The sequence below is a fragment of the Sabethes cyaneus genome, chromosome 1 (assembly GCF_943734655.1).
Source record: "Sabethes cyaneus chromosome 1, idSabCyanKW18_F2, whole genome shotgun sequence".
In the NCBI taxonomy this organism is placed as follows: Eukaryota; Metazoa; Arthropoda; class Insecta; order Diptera; family Culicidae; genus Sabethes; species Sabethes cyaneus.
Window position 1 is genome coordinate 32,547,183 of NC_071353.1, and position 17,435 is coordinate 32,564,617.

The window sequence follows — 17,435 nt, forward strand, 5'->3', positions numbered from 1 at the left end:
AGGCAAGAATGTTTTCTATGATGAATAAGAACCTCTCCCCACTTTAGGAGGGGGGGGCTCCTATACAAATGAAATACAAATTTCCTCATAACTCGAGAACTAATCAAGCAAATAGAACCAAATTTGGCATGTGGGTGTTTTCGGTGACAAGAATTTATTCTATGGTAAATTGAGACCCCTCCCTCTTTATAAGGGGAATTGTAACTCCTCTCCCCTTTAAGAGGGGGGGCTTCCATACAAATTTCCTCATAACTCGAGAACTAATCAAGCAAATGGAACCAACTTTGTCATGTGAAGGTTTTCGAGGGCAAGAAAATTTTCTACGGTGAATTAGGACCCCTCCCCACTCTAAGAGGGGGGGCTCCTGTACAAATGAAATACAAATTTCCTCCTAACTCGAGAACTAATCAAGCAAATAGAACAACATTTGGCATGTGGGTGTTTGTTTTGGTGACAAGAATTTATTCTATGGTGAATTGAGACCCCTCTCTTCTTTATAAGAGAAATTATAACTCCTCTCCCCTTTAAGAGGGGGGACTTCCATACAAATTTCCTCATAACTCGAGAACTAATCAAGCAAATGCAACCAAATTTGGCATGTGAAGGTTTTCGAGAGCAAGAAAATTTTCTATGGTGAATTAAGACCCCTCCCCACTTTAAGAGGAGGGGCTCCTGTACAAATGAAATACAAATTTCCTCATAACTCGAGAACTAATCAAGCGAATTGAACCAAATTTGGCATGTGTGTGTTTTTGGAGACAATTTTTTTTTCAATGATGAATTGGGACCCCTCCCCACTTTAGGAGGGGGGGTCCTATACAAACGAAATACAAATTTCCTCATAACTCGAGAACTAATCAAGCAAATGGAACCAAATTTGGCGTGTAGGTGTTTTTGGAGGCAAGAATTTTTTCTGTGATGAATTGGGACCTCTTCCCACATTAGGAGGGGGGGCTCCAATACAAATGAAATACAAATTTCCCCATAACTCGAGAACTAATCAAGCAAATAGAACCAAATTCGGCATGTGGAGGTTTTTGGTGGCAAAAATATTTTCTACGGTGAATTAGGATCCTTCCACACTTCAAGAGAGGGGGCTTCTACACAAATGAAATACAAATTTCCTCATAATTCGAGAACTAATCAAGCAAATGGAACCATATTTGGCATGTGGGTGTTTTTGGAGGCAACCATTTTTCCCATGATGAATTAGGACTTCTTACCTTTTTAGGAGGGAGGGGGGGCTCCCATTCAAACGAAATACAAATTTGCTCATAACTTTAGAACTAATCAAGCAAATGGAACCAAATTTGGCATGTGAGAGTTTTAGATGGCAGAATTTTTTTTCTGTGGTGTATTACGACCCCTTTCCCTTTTAAGAGGGTGGGCTCCCATACAAATGAAACAAATTTCCTTATAATTTGAGTACTAATCAAGCAAATGGAACCAAATTTAGCATGTAGGAGATTTTTGAGTCTTGAATTTATTTTATGATAGTTAGAGACCTCTCACCCCTGTGGTAGGGGGATATGGACTCTCATACAAATAAAACAGAAATTTTTGCGAAACTCAAAAACTAATCCAACTCGAGAAATTCGAGACTCTTCCATAAAACATTAATCAATAACAAGACCACAAAAACTATCTATAGTAACACTAGATCATTCAGGACGAGCCGGTCGCGAGTGTTGCCGGTGACCCGCCGTCGGAAGCGCCGCCCACTGGGGGGCTTGCAAAACTCGAGAAGTGACAAAGATCATCCGAGATTCATGATTTATGTACAACACAGGTTAATTTGTGGCAATACGAAGTTTGTCGGGTCAGCTAGTTCAAAATAAACATGAAATAGTACTTGAAATTTTACTTGAAGTTAGGCTGGTATTGCATGCACAATTTGGCTTGAAATCATTTGATATTACACATAAAATTTGCGTTACATTTTATAGAAAAGGTATGGCACGTTCCCCATTGTGTGTCCCGGGCACACCAGTGATGATATGTAACATTTTTAGTAGTGGCCAAAGCCCTATTTCTCCTGTATAACTCAATGAGTTATAACTATCACAATCTGTTACAAACTTGAAACTTTTGTTTTCACTTCCTGATCAGTTTATTTCCGATTTGTAACACAATGTGTTATAAATATCAGAATGTGTTATAAATTTGATGTTATCTTGTTATACCCTCCTGATCGGGTTGATAAAATCAACGTGCCACTAAAATTATGCGATTCTCGAAAACTGGTTGTTTTAACAAAATAAATATATTCAGTTAGTCAATCTCAATTTCTAGCAAAATAATTTTAGTTGCTTTCTGGGACAGAAAACCCGATTGATAATAACTTTCTTTTCGCAAAAAAGCTTTGCTTTGATGAATGTTTGTTTGCGAGCTAAAAAAAAAATACTAGGGTAGTTGATCCAATAGTTGTGGTAGTACCAATAGTTGCGCTACTATTCATTATTAATGCATATTTTCGTCACCGTAGCATTTTAGATAAAACAATTACATTCATTATATAAAACAGGCTTTTAGAAGTATTGGTAGTTAGACTACACCATTTAAAATTAAAGCATTATTTGCTAAAATGCCAATTTTCCAAAATCTAACGCGCAGTTGGAGCGCACAACTATAGGCGCTCATCTATAGTTTTGCTACGATGTTTTTTCACTTAGCAACCTAGCAATGTATATGGAATAACACAATTAAAGGAACATCAAACTTAATTAAGGAAACATTAGAGCAACTGTTGGTACAATATAATTGAATCGGAAAATTCATTTTTTCTTTATAAAGCTTCTCGTACAACGAAAGCAATTGACTTGCCTTGTGACAAATACCTTGTATTTGATAAATTTATATCCCACAAGCATTAATTGTAGCATATACCTCAATAAACAAGCAAAATGAAGTTATATTGTGCTTAGTGGCGCAACTAATGGATCATCTACCCTAGTACATGGCAATATGGCCTCGCATAAAAAATGATTTTAGTGCTGAATTTTAGTATTCTTCATAATAGCAGAATAAACTGTTTAGTTAGGGTGTTACCGGGTTTGACAAGCAACCGCGAGTTCGGGATCTAATGGAATGAATTCTTTTAATGGGTGTTTGAGATTAATAATAATTGATTGATGATTTGATAATAAATTATGAATCTCTTCAAGGAACAATTCTTTTATGGCTTCAATTAAATTAATTTAGTAAAATGGATTTACTTCAATTTAAATGTCAGAGAAAAGTGCCAAAAATTTTCGTTCAAAATATCAAAAAAATTTTTTCTCCGGTGTAAAATCTCAGTGTGGCTGGTTATTTGTTGGCAAAAAAAACGACAAACGTTTGTTTGTTGTGCAACTTCCCGCGAAGCTTTTTTTGTCAGACCGGTCGGTACAATCCTTCGTCGTCGTCGTCGTCGTCGCCGGGCTGCAGCGAACAAAAAAGCGCTTTCTTGTAGGCACTCAATACCAAGTATCTGGTACAGAGTACCATATCCTCTTTCCGCAGCTCGGGGTTCGGTGCCGAAACGCCACCGCTTTTATCGTCCTTCTCAATGAGGCACACAAACGAGCAGAAATTTAATTTCATTTAATTCAATTTCTCTGATCTCGAAAGCGCTGCTTTGTGCGGAAATTTCTGCTCTTTTCCGCATTCATGGTTTCGAACCGGAGTTTTTGATGTCCGGAACGATTCTGTCGGATAAAACGGCAAACTTGGCGACTTGTCTTCCAGATGTTCGCTAGAATGCCGATGCAGGGCTGGTTGGTTAGGCCAAACGGCAACAACGGGTTCACAGTACGGGCCCGTACCAGCTCTGCCAGAGGAAGACGTTGCTTCGCGCTGGCTTTGATCAATCTCAATGGCGGCAGAACTTACTTCGTGGTGAATGGAGTGCACCGCCATTGTTATTGGATTGTTCATATCTGAGAATGTCAAACGTCAGGAAATGGTTTGCTAACTAAATCGATTTATTGTTGTTGTATGTTTTGGATATTTTGTGGAAAATGCAAGGAAATATATATTTTCTTTTTTCTCTTTTCTCATTTCAGGTGAGTCACTTCAATCAGATAGGAAGGTAATATGTATCAATTCAACATGTAGGTAACTTGAAACGAGACTACAGCGAAATGCTTGGCACGCCAACAAGCCGGAATGGCAAATTAGCCACATCAGAGTAAATTTATTAATGAATTTATATCAGAATTGATTGGTTGATGCAACAAACGTACCGAAGGTACGCAGCGACTGAGACCGCACAGTCACTGCTTCCTTTTCGGCGAGCACAGCGAATCCAATTTCCGATGGATTTCGGGGAAATGTACACGGGGAGAAAGCTCGTCATAGAGATGAAAATGAACCGAGCGCTCACCGCAGGACACTTTTCCGTAGAGCTACTTCAATTTAATTTCCTCATTATAATTACCTCTCGTTTGCGGTCAGTGCCAACTTAACCGCTTCGAGGAGGAAAATTGGCTTCTTCTGGAACGGATCCTTTGAACTGTAGTGGAACGGATTGGACCGTTCGTTTCTGTTGACGGCACTGTGCTAACAGAGTCTGTGGAAGCATCGAAGCGCGGGTGCGGCATTGGCACGGTTGTATTTGTTATGTCTGCCTTGCGAGCCGAGCAAATCCAATTGAAAAGTTTTCTAATAAACCTCCGAGTTTGTTCGCCGAACCGTTAGTGGTGGGAGTTGAAACTTTCGGGCAAGTTTCATGTTTTGAAATAATCAAAAATAGGTACCTACATGTGATAGTGCGATGAAATAGCAGGCGGAAAGTTGAACCAAAACTTCGATTGGCTTACGGGAGTTGGACTGCCAATGTGGGCCGATCAAAGATAAATAATGTCGACAGAATCCCAGCCGGTTTCCTATGGGGGGGCAGTTTTATGGGCCTCCGGTAGAACCGAGTGCCGAAAGTTAGTTAATGTTTCATCATTCGGTTACGGGGAAACTTTACATGAGCAGCGGGGATTCGGTGTTTTTCTCCGATTGTAATTCAGAGCTCTCACCGTCATTGAGCTGTAGCTCTAAATTTTATTTACCCTCGACAAGCCAATAACAACATGTCGAACTATGCTGACTGTAAAGCTTTTTGATTACGGAATGATAGGCAATTTCAGCGTATGCGGTTTTTGACTTTATTTGCTATACTGGCATTTCTTAAAATATATGTATGTATTTTTGACGGAATAGAAAAGCGATTTGAGTTTTTCAGAACGTTTATAAGAATCCTAGATCCTAGTAGTTTTTGACTTAAAATTGACCATTAAGTGTTTGCAGGTGAAGAACTACTATGCGTTCCCTTTTCTTTGAGATTCGGTGAGTCCGTCATGTTTAAACGATGAAGGAAATCGAATGGCATCACAAAAAAAGATTCGACAGAACTCACCTATTCAACTGATTCAATCGTCAAACATTCAGGGAATTAAACAAAACATGTTATTTACAGTGTGACACATATATATTCGAACAAAAATCATTTTATGCTTGCAACGGCATATACAATTAGTACAATCAAACTAATACCATGTGCGTGTGTCATCAGGACTTAACCCTTTATAAGGCAGTGGCAACTATATTGCCACCAACAAAATTTTTTTATTTTGCTTCTATAATTATTTACACAATTATAATAATTTATTAGACACAAAACAAATATTTTTCGTTGGTGGCAAAAAATTGCCACGGCCTTATAAAGGGTTAAGTCTTACTTGACGTAGTTTCATTTTCGTATTGTGTCTCGTTCGGTGTACACGTACCAATGTTCAAGTTACGGTCGTTGATAATAAGTAAATTCCGAAGCGGTGCTGCATGCAGCACTATTTTTCGTGACCTCAAACATCTCGGCATAAAAAGAGGATTTGCATACTATATAGTAAAAAGATTTGTCGAAACGCGATCTGTTGAAAACCGTAAAAAACCCGGAAAAAACGAAGCGTTAGAACTGCAGAGGTCATAAAGGCTGCTCTGGAGCGAATTCGTCGCAGTTGCGACCGGTCCGCACGGAAAATGACAGTTGAGCTGAATAGCAACAGGAAATCTTTTCGACTTCGTAGAATTTTGAAAATGGATCTGGATGTGAAAGCATTCAAAAAACGTAAAATCCATGGATTAACGGAAGCAGCAAAACAAAAACGGCAGGAAAGATGCAAACTGCTGGCTGCTCCGTCGGCACGGTGATTTTGAAGCGATCTTTTTCGATGAGAACTTTTTTGTTGTTAAAACCCCGTATATTGCTTAAAATAGACTGGTATTTTATCGTGACTCATGACCATACACGAACGGATTCGTCGATCGCATAGCTGCTGAGGCTTTCCGGCTGGTCCGTTGCAACAAGCCGTGCCTGGTTAGCGGTCATCGGTACTCCAATTTACCGAAAAGAGAATTACGTTAGGTGCGTTAGTGCAAGTTTATTGTAAGCTAGAGTTATGATAATCAAACAATCGGTCCTTTTAAGGATCACGCAATGATTGAAGAGTTTATTATCTTTTCTTACCCAGTTAATACCATAATAACACAGGCAACGAGGGAAAAGTTGAACTTTTCGCCGTTGCGGACGACCAACAAATGGCGGAAATAAGTTTCCTGGTCACGGGCGACATTTTCTGCCACTTCTAAAACGTCTGCAGCTTGTAAATGTTTTATTATCAGTGTTCTTTTGTAAACTGCAGAAAAGTTTTGCGCAAATTTTTCAGCTTTTTGAAAACTCGCGCGTACCGATTACCAGAAGAAAGAAAATAAACCATATTTCGGGATGTTCGTAGTCGGTGCGGTTGGCTGCGGATCAGCTGTGTTTATGTTTGCAAGCTCTGCCATTTGACATATATTACCAATACTAGTGCAACATTCAAATAAACGTTTAGGTTTTTAACGAACACATGAGATGTACAGTACAGTGTGTGTCGCTCTAACACAATAACGTTAGCCACTTTCGGTGTCTCCTTAAGCTTATTTGGAAAACTGAAGTTTGTATCACCCTAGCAGGTGAATTCATGGTTACCCTAATAGTGTAAAAGAATGCACTATATTTTTGTAATAAACTTCTCCAAACACATTGTGCATTTATACGTTATAAAAAACTAATGTTATTTTAGTGGTTTATTTATTTATTTGTCCAGATATATGGGCTTACCCGTCATCTAATTTAAAATTAATATAATTGGCCTCTTAAAAATAGCCTAAGTTTTTGCTTTATGGTGTCCAATGACATATTAAGATTAATTACATTTCTAAAGTTATTTATGAGCATCATGTATCGATAAGCTGGCTTATTACGGGCATAATTAGCTCGTCGATTGTCTAAGGTGAAGAGCCTAGGTCTCCTAAGAACTACCGAACTTTGGGTCACTGTTATTCTAGATTTTAAATAATTACTATCATATTGTCCGCTCTGCAGATTGAGAAAAAAACCAATGTCCACCATCTGGTACCTACTTTCCAATATGTCTATGTCTAGGAGGGCACACAAGTCTCTATATTCTGGCAGATGCCCTCTCCATCCTAAATTTCTCACAGCAAAATTAATAAATATTTTCTGTACGGACTCAAGCTTATTCATGTGTGTAGCATACATTGGCCTCCACACAACGCAACGCTTGCAAATTCTAGCTTTGATCGAACCAGACTCGAACAACGGGTAAACGTTATTGTAGAACATTTTTCGTGATTGATTTGTAGTTTGCATCTACAACAGAATTGCAAAAAACCAGCAGGTCACTTTGGAGCATTAAGCAATCGTCCCTTTTTCTAACTGGATAAAAAAGCTTCACATCGTCCGCGTAAATTAATATGAAAGCATTGTTGATTACGGTAGGCAGCTCATTTATTAGTATGATGAACAGAAGTGGTCCCAAATGACTACCTTGGGGTACCCCTGGCGTTAAAGTATATGGTTCGGAACATGCACCTTCTGCACTAACATATTGCTTTCTTCCGGTTAAGTATCCATGGATCTACCTCACCGCGCTCAACACTTACTGAATTCCTTCAAGATCAAAGGCTTTTGTCATGTCTGTATACACGCAATCAACTTGGTAACCCGTTTTCATCCATTTTGTGACTCTTGTGGTGAACTCACACAAATTTGTAACCACTGATCGACGATTGAAGAATCCATGTTGAGCTGGCAGTATCCAATTCTCTACAGCTCAGTATAACCACACAGCTGTGGTATGACTTACTATAAAAAAGTGCTTCAAACAGTTTCGGAATCGCGGATACTATAGCCACCCCTCTATAGTTTTCTGACCTCAATTTAGATCCCTTTTTATGAACTGGCATTAGCCGTGAGATTTTCCGTAAGCTGGGAAAGTTTCCTGCTGCTAGCGATGAGTTAAATAATTTGGTCAGCGGAATAACTAACGAATTGCAACACTTTTTTAATAGTTTATTAGGTATCCCATCCGGACCAGATGACTTGGTTGGATCAAGTGAACGCAATCCACGCTTAATTTCCTCTTCGGTGAAAGTGATAGACTCCATCGTTGTAGTTTCCTGGCGAGGACAATATTCATTGTTACCCTCTGTGGGATATATTGATTTGAAAAAGTCAGCGAAAACCTCAGCGGCGCTTTGCGGACTCGATGAGGTTATCCCTGCATACTTCATCTGAAGCGGTTTGCTTCTGCACTTTCTTTTGCCATTGCCAAATTTCCAGAAGCTTTTTGCATCAGTTTCTATATTTTTTGAACCTTTGCAAGGTATGCAGTATATGCTTGGTAGTGTTCCTGTTTAAAAGAAGCGTGCAGTCGTTTATATTCGATATGGTCGTTTTCATAATTGTGTTTTTTGAATCGGTTATACGCTTTCTTCTATGCTTTGTGCAAACGTATCAGTGCCATGTCAAACCTGTCAAATAGTGCTGAAAGATGCGTTATATTTTATTAATTAATAAAGACACCACCCTTGCAAAATTACGCATTTTTACCCAATTGCTAACGTCCTCTTTTTTACGATTCTGGACCACTGTGCAGTGTCCAAGCGACCAAGTCCCGCTGCACAGTATTGAATCATGCGATGATTTGGCTGTCCAAAATATCTTGAGATCATCTGCGAACAGTAACTTTTCCGATTCCAAGCAATCACGAATGTCATTTACAAACAGAACGAAAATTTATGGTCCCAACATACTGCCTTGAGGCACTTCACTGGGGATACAGGTACAGCGCGATTGGGTTCCATGTAATTGAACGAATGCTCCATAATCAGTCAAGTATGACGATATTCAATCCGGTAAACCCGTGCGTTTCATTTTTTCAATTGCTAGTTTGTGAGGCACCTTGTCAAAAGCCCTTGAAAAATCGAAATAAATTGCATCTACTTGATGACGTTCTTCGATACTCTTGAGTACTTCAAAGTTGAAACGAAAAAGACATTAGATTCGAGCTCAAGGTGGCAGAGCGATGTTTTACAAAACCCATTGGCACTCATTGATGGCATTTCGTGTAGCGGTACAAAGCGAGTGATGGATTATCTTTTCAAATATATTTGACAAGCAGTTAAGAACTGAAACGCCTCTGTAGTTTTCCACATTGTGCCGATATGCACTTTTGTGTGTAGATACCAGCTTCTGTGCTGTTGGGAAGCTCTGGTTGGTAATGAACTAGTTGAAGATAATTGAAAGTGGAAGAGCGAGAGTTGTCGCCCTTTGTTTGACGAACATCGGAGGTAGTCGGTCAGGTCGTGGCCCGTTAAAGTAATCCACTGCAGAAAGAGCAAGCAATACATCATTTTTCGATAGTGCCAAGGGTTGTAGGTGAAGGTTAAATGTTCGAATTCAACTGATGCGTTTGAGCTGAGTACTACGCGATAAACGGCCACAATACAAGCAAAGAAAGGAAAAAGTGATTCCACAGCATGACAACGCTTGGCCCCAAATCCGGCAAAATCTATTTGGAAGCACTCAAGTCTAAACAATACTGCTTTCTTTTGTTAAATGGTTTATTTTTTTTGGTAAATTTAGTTGTCAACAACTAGGGTATTAAAAAATGACACAACACTTGAAACTATGTTATGACCATCTTAAGTGATTTGAAAGTTATGGCCGATCATCGCAATCAACTGTTGTTTTATCACTGCTAAAATAAACAAAAAATGTTTTTTACGATTCCATTCAAAATGCCATATCTCTATTCGAAGAAACGATACGATCCGCCCTGCGGTAGTGAATCATTTCATTTAGCAATGCCCTGAGCACCTTCAGTAATCATAACCGAAGCTCAATTTTCATCAACCATTCTGGGCGGAAATTCCCTCGTCGCGTGTTTGGCATTCATTCATTAATTAATGCTCATACCTTGCTCTGTTTCACCACATTCTACCGGTTGGTGCTTGAATATCCACCAAATTACTGGAAACTTTTTGCCGTTCCTTCAGCTGACTTACAACAGCTCACGATACGTTGTTCACACCCCAACGCCAAAGCTTAATTACTTTCCTTTTTATTAATTACGCTATTTTGTCTGAAAATCTTTTACATACACATGGGAATGCCGATAATTCATTCCTCCGTACGTAACGGTATTTTGTAGAAATCAAAATGAAAATAGCACAGGGCCCCGACAGGTGCAAATGGTAGTCTTAACCTTGCTTCCCAATAAGTCACTGGTTGTTAGTAGCACAAGAGGTTCCTGAAACGTGCGGTAGAATCCTGAAAACTTTGATGCCTCTTTCTGTTTGACATTCAAAAACTGCTCTGTATTTCCAGACCATTAATAGCATCTACAATGACGTTAAGATAACAAAGGAATGTGAAAATTTCTTCAACATTGTTATTCTGTCTATCAAAATTTATGTAACAATATCTGAAAGTAAATTCTCATGAAAATGCAATCTATAAAGAAACAGACACGATAGCCGGCGGCTCTGGCATAGTCCAGCTGAACATAAATTCTTCCCTTCCTAGTCAGCATTTGTTCTGCAAACGCTCGAAATCGCCATCTATTTCGTTAAATCCACTCGTCAAAATAAAGCTCTTGAAAAATTGGAAACCTGTCAGAACTCATTTGTTGGCATAGAATTTCACCGCCCCCACCCCTTCGGCTTCCCTAGCTACCCTTTTCCATCTGCATCTGATCTAACAAACTAACAACCGAACCCGGCCAACCGGCCACTGACCGGGCGAACTTCAAAGCGCCAACACAACTGCATCATCCATCACTGCTGCGCAACCCGGGCCACGGACCGCAGCACTGATGCTGCCGCCCCAGCAGCAGCACCGGCCGAGCACAGTACAATGCGATTCTATCAGTTGCAGTGGCAGGGCTATTGCCACTCACTTCATCTCGCGATAAGTGTCTGTCGTCGAGTGAAGGCAATAAAAAAGAATATTGAAGTGCTTCATGTACTCTCAATTTACCATTAGTTTACGAGGATCGTCTTTCTTTTATTATTCTCTTCGAACCTCAGTTTATCACCCGTCAACATGATAATCCAGCAATGGACGGAGTTTGTGGCGTCCGTCTTGAAAAATAGCAGAAGCCCCGAAAGCATTGTTTGCCAGCATCCAAGTTTCATTCCGAAACGAGGGAAAGGAGAAGTTTGAGATGAATAGCGACACTCGAAATTATCATCTGCCAGCTTGCATCATCTGGAAACTCGGGCTGTTGCAGCGGCCGCCGCTGCTGGTGCGGAAAAGAATGAGAAAAATCGGAATGATTCGGAAAAGTGCCCCGCGGAGATAAAGAACTAATTACACTCTTTTCACACCAGGCAGCGGCGCTGCTGTCCGCGCCAGCATGGCAGAGGAGCAAGTTTGTGAGACAGATTTCGAAAAAGTTTAAGTTTAATTTGCACTTCATACTTTGTACTATAGTTTGTACGGTTCCCGGGAGTTGCCCGGGAGTGAAAAGTAATTCAACCGATTTTCCACATTACGGTTTCGAAGGCAGAACAGAAATAGCAATAAATAGTTTTGCAAAAGATTGTGCTTTCACATTTTAGATGTCATAAAAAAGTTTGTCATTGAAGGTCTTGAACTCTTCGTAAGTGACAGATTTCTCAGCAGAAAGTTAACAGGATTGTGGCGAGTCTAGCCGCTTGGTCCTGCAGCGCAGCGATTCTACTGCTTAAGGAACTACTACTGAGGAAATAACTATCGAACTGTCAAATTTTAACCAAAAAGTTGAAATTTTCACGAAATGGTTCACAGTCTTGGTAACTGCTGGTCTGTTGCGTTTAGAAAAAGCTCTGGCTTACGTACAGGGTAGCAATTTGGGACCACTGCTATTCTGTATCTACATAAACGATGCAGTGTCACTACTCAATGAAGGTGACAGGCTTTTCTTCGCTGATGATTTGAAAATCTATCTTGTACAGTGCGACGAATTGAGGTCTGCAGAATGTTACAGAAGCTACTGGACTTGATTGGTGACAGGTGTGTAAGGAATCAATAGGATACCACACAAACCGTTGCTTTTCAAGAGATGGCGCTTTTCAAGTGGTAGTAAAATCGAAATTTCAAGCATACTCTCATGCATGGCGCATGATGAAACACTAGCGCCAACTTCTGTTCTTTATTATCAGAAACTAGAGGTGGTGTCCTATTGGTATTGAATGTGGAGAAATGTTGCGTCATCCGCTATCATCGCACTAGAAGCGCAATAGATTTTGTCTACGAAATTTTAGGAGCCAAACTGAATAGGGTGGAACGGTTGACGGATCTTGGAGTAATACTTGCCGTGAAACTCACCAGTCCCACATTTCTGCTATCATTGACAAGTCCAATCGTAGTCTTGGTTTCATATTTAAGATCGCTGGTGAACACAATGACCCGCTTTGCGTCAAAATCAAAGCTCTGTATTGTTCTATTGTACGGGCGACACTGGAGTTTGCGAGCATCGTTTGGAACCCGCACGAGTCTATCTGGTCCGCTAAACTAGAAAACGTACAGCGAAATTTGTTCGCTATGCGCTTCGCCATATTCCCTGGAGGGATCAGCAGTACTTGCACTTGACAAAGTAAATACTGACAACACTGATGAACTGACATGACACCTAGAAGAAAATCCTTTAAAAACCACTGTCCAACACATTTTGCTTGCATACTAGCAGCACTGACGAACTGACATGACACATAGAAGAAAATCCTTTAAAAACCATCGTCCTACACATTTTGGTTGCACACTAGCACCACCTGTTATGCATGTCGCGGAGTAGCTTGCATTTGCAGGGTTTTATGCTGTAGGATTTTTACATTTGTATGGTTTTATTCTGAAAACTCGAAGTAACACTCGCGCGCCGCGGTGTGCCCATGTTGCGAAACATGCTTTTTTGAAAAATGAGTGGTTTTTGATTGGACGATGGAATTAACGCGAGTGTCTCGTCTGCTTGTCTGTGCTAGAAGCCTCTGTTATGCATGTTGCGGAGCAATTTATATTTGTAGGGTTCTATACTGTAGGGTTCTTGCATTTGTACGGTTTTATACTAAAAACTCGAAACACCACTCAAGCGCTGCGGTGTGGCCATGTTGTGAGACATGCTTTTTTCAAAAATAAGTGGTGTTTGATAGGACGATGGAATTAATGCGAGTGTCTCGTTTGGTTGTATGTGCTAATAATTAGGAAATTTTTAAATGTTCATCTAAATTATCTGATGAAATATACGAATAAATAACAAATAACAAATAATAAATTTCGATTATAACTCAAACAATCTTTACAGATATACGTCGACGTCGTCGTTGTCGTCGTCGTCGTCAGCAGCCTAGAGCTGGGGTGGCTCGAGCTGTTTCCAGCAGTCGTCTCCATTCAACTCGATCTTGAGCCACTACTGGTCGCCAGTTTCCTTGTCGTCTCAGAAGTCGCAAATCATTTTCGATCTGCTCTAGCCATCTTGCACGTTGATCCCCCCTGTTCCTGGTGCCAGCCGTGGTAGTAGAAGAGAACTAGTTTTGTCGCACTGTCGTCTGGCATCCTGACGACGTGTCCAGTCCACCGATTGGAATTTCTCCAAGCAGTGCCTGAAGCTACGCCTCCGCCACTCTCCGCTTTCAGTTTGTACTCCGCCAAATATCGTACGCAGTACCTTCCGAACACAGTAAACGCGCGTATGTCCGCCATGAGCAGCGTCTCGGCTTCAAGTCCATAAAGCACTACCGGTCTAATAAAGGTTTTGTACATTATCAGTTTCGTATGGCGGTGTATGCTTCTTTATCGTAGCGTTTGGCGAATGGCAAAGTAGGCCGGATCTCCCACTTGAATGCACCGTGGGATCTCCATAGTAGTGTTGCTGTCCGCGTTCACCAGGAGCGATCTCAAATACACGAACTCATCTACCACTTCTAGTTCGTCGCCGTCAACGGCTTCCGTCCATGGAAGGCACGCGTTTCTTTCCTTTGAGCCTCTTCCTTTCATGTATTCAGTCTTTGACGAGTTTATTTTTAGCCCAATCCTCCCAGACTCCGCTTTCAGTCTGGTGTAGATTGCCTCCACCATGGTAAAGTTCCTGGCTATGATATCTAAGTCATCTGCAAAACCTAGGAATTGCCGTTGGTGAAAATCGCGGCTATCATTTCGATGCCCGTCAGTTTATCCGGAAAACGGTATTCGTGCATTATCTTCCACATCTGGTCTCGATCGACTGTATTGTGTGCTGCCTTGAAATCAATAAAGCATTACGCCGCGATAGTTGCAGTAGTCGAGCCGGTCACTCTTTTTGTAGATTGGACAAAGCACTTCTTCAATCCATTTCTTCGGAGGCTTCTTCTCCTTCCAAATCTCTGTCACAACCCAGTCTAGAGCCGTTGCCAGTGTTTCTCAGTCATGTTTATAAAGCTCTGCTGGTAGGCGGTGCTTACCAGCGGCACAGGTGATCTCCAGATGGTTTTGTAAATATCCATGCGTGGAAAAAAGGTGCTTCGGATCACCAGGCCTCGGGAAGCTGCGAAGTTTATACATCGTTGGCCGTTATCGTTCGTGTCGGTGTGCAGGCTATGGGGTCCTATCACCGGACTATACAATTCTACCTTACCGGCCTGGGCGTTTATATCCGCGATGATGATCTTGATGTCCCGTAGCGAGCAGCTGTCGTACGTTGCTTCCAGCCTCACGTAGGACACTTCCTTCTCATCTTCAGGCTAACCTTTGCGCGGGCAATGCGCGTTGATGATGCTGTTACTAAAGAAGCGGCCCTTTATCGTCAATAGACACATTCTCTCGTTGATCGCTTTCCAATCTATTACGCGATCCTGCATTCTGCGCAAACACTACAAAGCCTGTTTCCAGTTTGTCGACACATAGTGCCAACTACCAACTCTGGTAAAATTAAACCGTTCCACCATGGATCTTCCAAACCTACTCTTCTTTGCGACAGATTTACAGCAGAGCTACGATGCTCAGTTTACGGGGTTCTAGCTGTTCGAGCAGCACCAGATCGTCGTCCCCTGCTAATTTTCAGTTCCAAGTATTAAGTTTCCATTCGTGGCCTAAATCGGTGTCGAATATTCCGATCCGTATTTGCTGGAATGCTCGTAGCAGTTTGATTTAGGTAGGTGGCCTTACTAGGTCCACGCTACCGGGTCTTTAGCAGTTTTGTTCGTTTAAATAACCCCCCGTAATATGTTAGCGCCAAAAGTCAGTCATGGATATAATTGTAATTATGATAAAAATAGAAAATAATAACTCATTATAAAAAAACTCTTTTGTGTTGGTACTTAGAGACGTGGTTTCTTCAGTAAAGTTGTAGAAAATGTAAAAACAGACAAATTTGCTGAAGAAATAATATTTCTATTTTTATCCGGTGCAGAACTGTAGAGCATTTTCTTAGAAAGTTATTTAAAAATTAGTTTTTCATACTTAGCTTTTGATGGTTGCATTTTACAAGAACACATTGTTATAAGCAATTATTGAAGCATTCAAAACACTAGAAGTAGTAGTAGTAGTAGTAGTAGTAGTAGTAGTAGTAGTAGTAGTAGTAGTAGTAGTAGTAGTAGTAGTAGTAGTAGTAGTAGTAGTAGTAGTAGTAGTAGTAGTAGTAGTAGTAGTAGTAGTAGTAGTAGTAGTAGTAGTAGTAGTAGTAGTAGTAGTAGTAGTAGTAGTAGTAGTAGTAGTAGTAGTAGTAGTAGTAGTAGTAGTAGTAGTAGTAGTAGTAGTAGTAGTAGTAGTAGTAGTAGTAGTAGTAGTAGTAGTAGTAGTAGTAGTAGTAGTAGTAGTAGTAGTAGTAGTAGTAGTAGTAGTAGTAGTAGTAGTAGTAGTAGTAGTAGTAGTAGTAGTAGTAGTAGTAGTAGTAGTAGTAGTAGTAGTAGTAGTAGTAGTAGTAGTAGTAGTAGTAGTAGTAGTAGTAGTAGTAGTAGTAGTAGTAGTAGTAGTAGTAGTAGTAGTAGTAGTAGTAGTAGTAGTAGTAGTAGTAGTAGTAGTAGTAGTAGTAGTAGTAGTAGTAGTAGTAGTAGTAGTAGTAGTAGTAGTAGTAGTAGTAGTAGTAGTAATAGGCAAGCAGATACTTCCCAAGTAACAATTTGGGTTTTATTACACTCTTATGATGGCATTTAACGCCAAAATTGATCACGAAAACCGCAATAAGAGTACAATAAAACTCCCATTGTTGCTTGGGTTGTGCGCCTTCCGGGGTTATAAGAGTCGCCTTTCAATATTGGGATCCTTCTATGAATTAATAATTAATTTCGCTACCAACCATAACCCACGTGATGATTTGTTTGTGGGAACTGAGAAGAGGCATATTCGCTTCAGACCTTATGGATTCTGCTTGGCAATCCGCTCCATCATCCAGTCTTCCACGTATATAATATTATTATTAGTAAAATATGATATTAAGATGAAATGTGGAATATATGGCAAAAATAGAACAATCTCACTAGCAGTCTTTCGAATGCCATAGAGCTTCATAAGCTAAAACGAAAAAAAAATTAGAATAGCTTATATTAGAGTTACCTATTACCAAGGCCATGTGACTCAGCCGTTTGCTTAAAACCGCGGTTTTGAGCCGCCCGGAACCACCTAGCTCGGCTACTCAATCGAGCATTACCGAGTATGGCCACGTGGATGCGCTAGGTAGGGGCTTGGGATGGCTAGAGCTATGTTGGACGCTATGTCCTCATTTGCCTTCCCCATTTCATACCCTGTATTATGAGCAGGGCTTGAAAAGGGATCGCAAGTTGAATGTGACTGCCGTGAATGCGAACTTTCCGCATTCAAACTCCGCTTTTTGAACGATCATTTGACTGTTTTTCTTATCCAGTCAATCTGCCGCTTGCGCTGCTGCCGTCTTACAATTCATGCGGCATCTCAGCAAAAGCAAACAGTCAATCTCCCGTTTTGCTTTGTGCTTTGAGAATATAAACTGCAAACTGACTGGAAGCATACGGTGACATATTTTTTCGTTTCTCTTTTTGTCTCCAAATCGGCTGCTCACAGTAATAGTTTGTCACCCGGACGTCGGTCCGACGCAAGCAAAATATTCGTTTGTATTGGACGGAGTCCGACCGAC